Genomic DNA, 6172 nt, shown 5'->3' on the forward strand with positions numbered 1-6172 from the left:
GTTTACTAACCCTCCGGTTCCACCTGTGCGCATCAAGTTTAATGACATCTGTTCATTTTTAGATCTAAGGGTCATGATTCAATTAGACTAAACAATCCCTTAACCCTTCTTAAACTAAAAATTCGCTTGGTGGGTTAGTTTCAAATTGGAAAGAAAAAGTTGCTATCTGAAAATCTTGTCAGAATTTCGTTAGGTTGGAAAGAATGAAATGTATTCTTGACCCATGTTTTAATTTTATTTTTTCTTCACATTAGCTTCAACAAAATATTTTAACAATGCAATTGTGAAGTACAAGAAGAAAAAACATGTGAGCTTGATGAATCTGAGTTTATCTCTCAGATTCACCCATGCATTATCAATTGAAACTCTGTTGTGATTGAGATTGAGAAAAGAAGACGAATGCTAGAGAAAGGGAAATGAAAATCTATATTTCCACTAAATGTAATTACAAATATATACTCTAACTTAACCATAGTTCTAACCACCTAACCATGGTCAGCTGAGACCCACCGCGAGCTACTTTAACTAACTAAAACTAGCTTAATTATGTTAACTACCCAGATTAACTGTTGTAACTACTTATTCTTCATACTCCCCCTCAAGCTGGAGGGTGCAAGATGAGCACTCCAAGCTTGCCTAGAAGAAAAGTATGCTGCGAATGGCCAAGCCCTTTAGTTAACAAATCAGCCTGTTGATCCTTAGTTCCCACAAAGAGAGGCATGAGCACACCTTGTTCAATCTTGTCATGCATAAAATGGCAATCGATCTCTATGTGTTTAGTACGTTCGTGAAAGATAGGATTGGCTGCTATTTGCAAGGCAGCCTTGCTATCATAATAGACATTCACAGGTTACTTGATAGTCACACCACGCTCAGCAAACAGTCCCAACAACCATACAATTTCTGTTGTTACTGCTGCTAAACTTCAATACTCTGCTTCTGCAGATCATCTTGACATTGTATGCTGCTTTTTTTATTTCCAAGAGATGAGTGAATCACCAAATTTGATCAAATGGCCAGTAACAGATCTGCATGTGTTTGGACAACTTGCCCAATCATCATCACAAAAGCAAGTCAAGTTATCTTCATTCGACGTGCTTAGAAATATTCCCATCCCTAGCTCTTTTTTAATGTATCTGACAACTCTCACAACTGTATCCCAATGAGACTTTTTGGGCTCTTGCATGAATTGACTAAAAGTTTGCACTGCAAACACAATATCTAGCATAGTAATGGTAAGGTAAATCAGCCTACCAATCATTCGTTGATATTCACTTGCATCAGGTAGCACTTCATCACCTGTAACCCTAGTGTGTCTATCAAATTCAGCTGAAGTGAACTTTTGATTGAGGTTAATTGGAGTGAATACAGGCTTGGCACCACCTAAGCCTAAATCAGAGATTGATGTTGTATAGGTGTTAACAGCTCTGCAACATCTAAACTTGATTCAGCAACTCCAGCTTCAGATATGTCTATATTGCTGTCCTCTGCAACTGCTGATAGGTCCTGCTCAACATGAGCATTTCCTTCTACAACTGCTTTATTTTCTCCAGTATCAATTGTTGTATGTGCATCATGACATCTTGGCTTAGCAGACTCCTCTGGGCTATCATTATCAATCCTCTCAAGCTGCAAGTTTGCATTGTTAGGAGGTTGTGTTACAAACACATCAGCTTTTGTATGTTCTTTTGCAATGTAAGTTTGGGAAGCAGGTTTGGCAAATGGAAATATATGCTCCTTGAATACTACATCTCTGCAAACAAAGAAGCAGTTAGTAGATAAATCCATTAGCTTATAGCCCTTCTTTGTCTCTGCATATCCTAGAAATACAGCTGCCCTTGCTCTTGGTGAGAATTTATCTTCTTTGATCGCATTGGTAACATAGCAAAGACATCCAAACACCTTGAGATGAACTAAGGTAGGTGGTTTGTAATGTAGAGCTTCATATGGAGACCTGCCATTTAACAGAATAGCAAGCAATCTATTTATCACATAGACTGCTGCTTTAACACATTCACCGCAGAATCTTGTAGGGACGCTAGCTTGAAATTTCATTGCTCTTGTTCCATCTAGGATATGTCTATGTTCCTCTCCACTACTCCATTTTGGTGTGGAGTGTATACAACACTGCTCTGATGAATTATCCCATAAGTATCAAACAATTCTGTCATGTGTTTGTTTATTAAAATATTATGTCCTATTGTCTGTCCTGATCACTTTTACTCTAGACTGAAATTGTGTTTGCAACATAAAAAGAAACTTCTTAAGTACTACAACAACATCACTCTTCAATTGAAGCAAGTGGATCAAAGTATACCTTGTATTATCATCAACAATAGTAAAAAAGAAGTACTCCCTCCGTTTCATATTAAATGAGGTACTTTCCTTTTTAGTCTGTACCAAAATAAATGATACATTTCTAAATTTAGAAATAATTCAATTTTAAACTCCTCATTTTACTCATTTTTACCCTTAATGAGAAGCTTTTATAACCACACAAAGGTCATGGCCCCACAAAGCTTTACCCCTTAAGCTTTTAAGACCATAAATTTCAAAAGTCTTTCTTTTTTTCCTTAAACTCCATGCCGAGTCAAACTACCTCATTTAATTTGAAACGGAGGGAGTATTTCCTATCATGAGTGGTTGTGGATGCAAACTGTTTTATTCCTTTGATGAACTTGTCCAAATCTCCCTTGAATCATTTCTTCAATATGTACAGACCACCTTTCTCTCTACCAATCTTCCTCACCTTGCCATTGTAAAGGTCCTGAAACAAGCAGAAGTCAGGAAAGAAATTCACTGAGCATGACAGTTGTCTAGTTAGCTTAGAAACTAACAAAAGATTGAATTTGAACTCAGGTACAAACAACACATCATCCAATTCCACTTTATCAAGAATGAATGCTTTTCCAATATGTGAAACATTATCCTTTCCCCCTGTAGGTAAGTGGACCTGTTCATTGCTATGTGCATTTACTTTGTCTTTGACTTCTAATGCATCTAAATCACCAGCAATATGATGTGTAGCTCCAGAGTCAATTATCCATTCTGTACAAGAAAAGTTTGTCATTAGTGAGGTAGCAATACCTGCCATGTTGGCTTGACATCCAGGAGTTTCTTTGTTCAGCATGCTTAAGATCTGCCTGTACTGATCTTCAGTGAAGTATGGCCCTGCCTTCAGTTCATCACTACTGCTTTTCCCTTCATTTTACTGTGTTGGCTTATCATTTTCAGAACCTCCAGTCACTATGTTAGCTGCATATGGTCTCTTATTTTTGAAATCATTTGGGTAACCAACAAGTTTGTAACAGTTTTCCTTAGAATGGCAAGGCTTGTTACAGTATTCATATTTCACAAATGGCTTCTTCCCTTTGTATTGTTGTCCTCTGTTGGTTTGTATTCCTGGTTATCCTGTACCTGCTTGCATAGCAATGGGATCTCCTCTATTTCCTACAGTGGAGTTGGAATTCTGACTTTCATCTTCAATTATTAGAGCATAAGCTTGATTCAGTGTTGGCTCTGTAGTTTTCATCAGGATCTGTCGTCTTGCTTGGTTATAGGTCTCATTGGGTCCACTCAGAAACTGCATTAAACTCTGCTGTTGAAGGTGCTCACCATATTCCATCGAATTAGGAATGGGCACCATTGCATCATATTCAGCCCATAGCTCTTTGAGCTTGGTGAAATATGCAGATACAGAGTCTGTACCCTGTGAGATGGTGGCAATCTCTCTGTGCATTAGAAAAATTCTCACACGATTCACCTTGTCAAACCTTTCTCTCAGATCCTCCCAAACCAAATGCGCATTAGATGCGTACACAATGCCGCTAAGAAAATCTGGAGAGATTGTGTTCATGATCCAGGACAGCACAATTGCATTACATGTTTCCCAGTCTTCATGTAATTTAGACTTGAATGAGTCCTTTTTGCATGTCACAAGCACAAACCCTAGCTTCCTCTTAGCTTGTTGTGCAATTCGCATTGATTGACGCCACAATCCATAATTTTCTGATCATGTGAGCTTTACAGGAATCAAAATTGAACTAGGAGTATCTGAAGGATGAACAAACAGAGGATGTGTGTGATCGATTTTATCGGCCACCATTGACGATCGTCAGCCGGAGCTTCGCGAGGAAGACGATGATGTAACTACTATTAAATTGAACGAAAATTTGCGAAATTGTAGATCTTCACTGCTCTGATACCATGTGAGCTTGATGAATCTGACTTTATCTCTCAGATCCATCCATGCATTATCAATTGAAGCTCTGATGTGACTGAGATTGAGAGAAGAAGACGAATGCAGAGAAAGGGAAATGAAAATCTATATTTCCACTCAATGTAATTACAAATATATACTCTAACTTAACCATAGTTCTAACCACCTAACCATGATCAGCTGGGACCCACCACTAACTACTTTAACTAACTAAAACTATCTTAACTATGTTAACTACCTAGCTTAACTGTTGTAACTACTTATTCTTCATAAAATACAATATAGTCCACTATTTGGTTTCTAAGAAATACCAAAAGGTGTAAGAACAAAAAAGTTTTATGGTGCTTGTGAAAATAATATTTCATTCAAAGGTAGGGATCTTGAGGAGAAGAAAGTTTAACGATTTAGAAATTTGAATCATGAAAATTAGGAGTGTTCATAAAAACCCGAAAAATCGAACCAAACCAAACCGACCAGAAAAATCGATACTTTTTAGTTTGGTTTGGTTTTGGTTTTGAATTTTAAAAAGCGATCAAATTTGGTTTGGTTTTGGTTTTAAACCGAAAAAACCCGAACCAAACCGACTATAGGAGTAACTATTTCAAATTTATTATTACACCTATATATATGTATATTTTTATACAAAGTTTCAAAAATTTTATGGTAAATGTTAATAGTTTGCACTTTTAGTATAGTTCTTTACTTTTACATTCTAGTTTGATTGGTAGTTTTCTGTTGTTAAGTGTAAGAATCCATTTCGTGTTAAAAATAATATATTTTTAATTGAGTCCTTAAATTATTCATCACTATTTGATTCAATTATCATCAATATATCTTGGTAAATAATAGATTTCTCAAAAGGCAATTGATTTGACAGTGTTACTTTGAAAATATGGTCGTCGGAATATGTGTTAGGTAGTGTATGTCTTATATTTAAGAAAAAATCGATAAATAACCGAAAAAACCGAAAACCCGACAAAACCCGACATAAATCGAATCGAGAAAAAACCGACTTAATTGGTTTGGTTTGGTTTTAATATTTGAAAAACCGACTTACTTGGTTTGGTTTCTTTTTAGGAAAAAAGGATCCAAACCGAACCATGAACACCCGTAATGAAAATAAAAATAAAAATAAAACTTCATGAAAAAGGGCTTAATTGTTACAAGTAATTCAGTTACCAAAATGACGAGATTCTCGCCTATTATATACTGCTAATTGTAAGGAAAGGATAAAATATAAGGGTTTCTTTTAGTTTTAACCATGGTTTAACGTTTGGTTAGACAAATAGAATATTGGACAGATGTCATTAAACTAGATGCGCACAGGTGAAACTGGAGGTGAGTCAAATCCAAAAAGACCATTGTGGCGGAAAGCCTTTGCAATATCTTGGATTATTTTTTATCTCCCAAAATCATCATTTAATCCAGTAAAATCAACTACAGGGACTCTAGCAACCTCTGGATTCAAACTGGGCCTCTACGACGATGGCTACATGTAACATTTGGAAACATATGACATCCCTGTCTCTTGTGGAGTTTTTCCTATAGGAAATGAGCTACAACTTTCATTTTTTCTAGCCATCTCAAAAACTTGGAGCAATGTTGCTGAAGTTTTAAACTGAAAGCTGGGGAAACAGAATGGATTATGAAGACAAGTCTCCTGGCTATTTATACTATTCCATCTGATCATTAATTAATGGTCAAGATGCATCAAGTCTAGACAATATATGTATGAAGACAAATAATACCTTTTTTGGTTTGAAATAACAAAACATATATGCCACTAGCCAAGAATTTCTTTGTCCCCTCCCCTGGGCATGACAGTGACCAAGTTGCATTGTTCCTTATCTAAAGATTTGGCTCAGGGTCTGGTCCAAGTTCATCTGCAACAAGACAAGATTAATATTAGCCTTTTTGGTATTCAATGTATAACATAAAGGCTGATATATATAT

Source organism: Nicotiana attenuata, unplaced genomic scaffold (assembly GCF_001879085.1).
Source record: "Nicotiana attenuata strain UT unplaced genomic scaffold, NIATTr2, whole genome shotgun sequence".
NCBI classification, from domain to species: Eukaryota; Viridiplantae; Streptophyta; class Magnoliopsida; order Solanales; family Solanaceae; genus Nicotiana; species Nicotiana attenuata.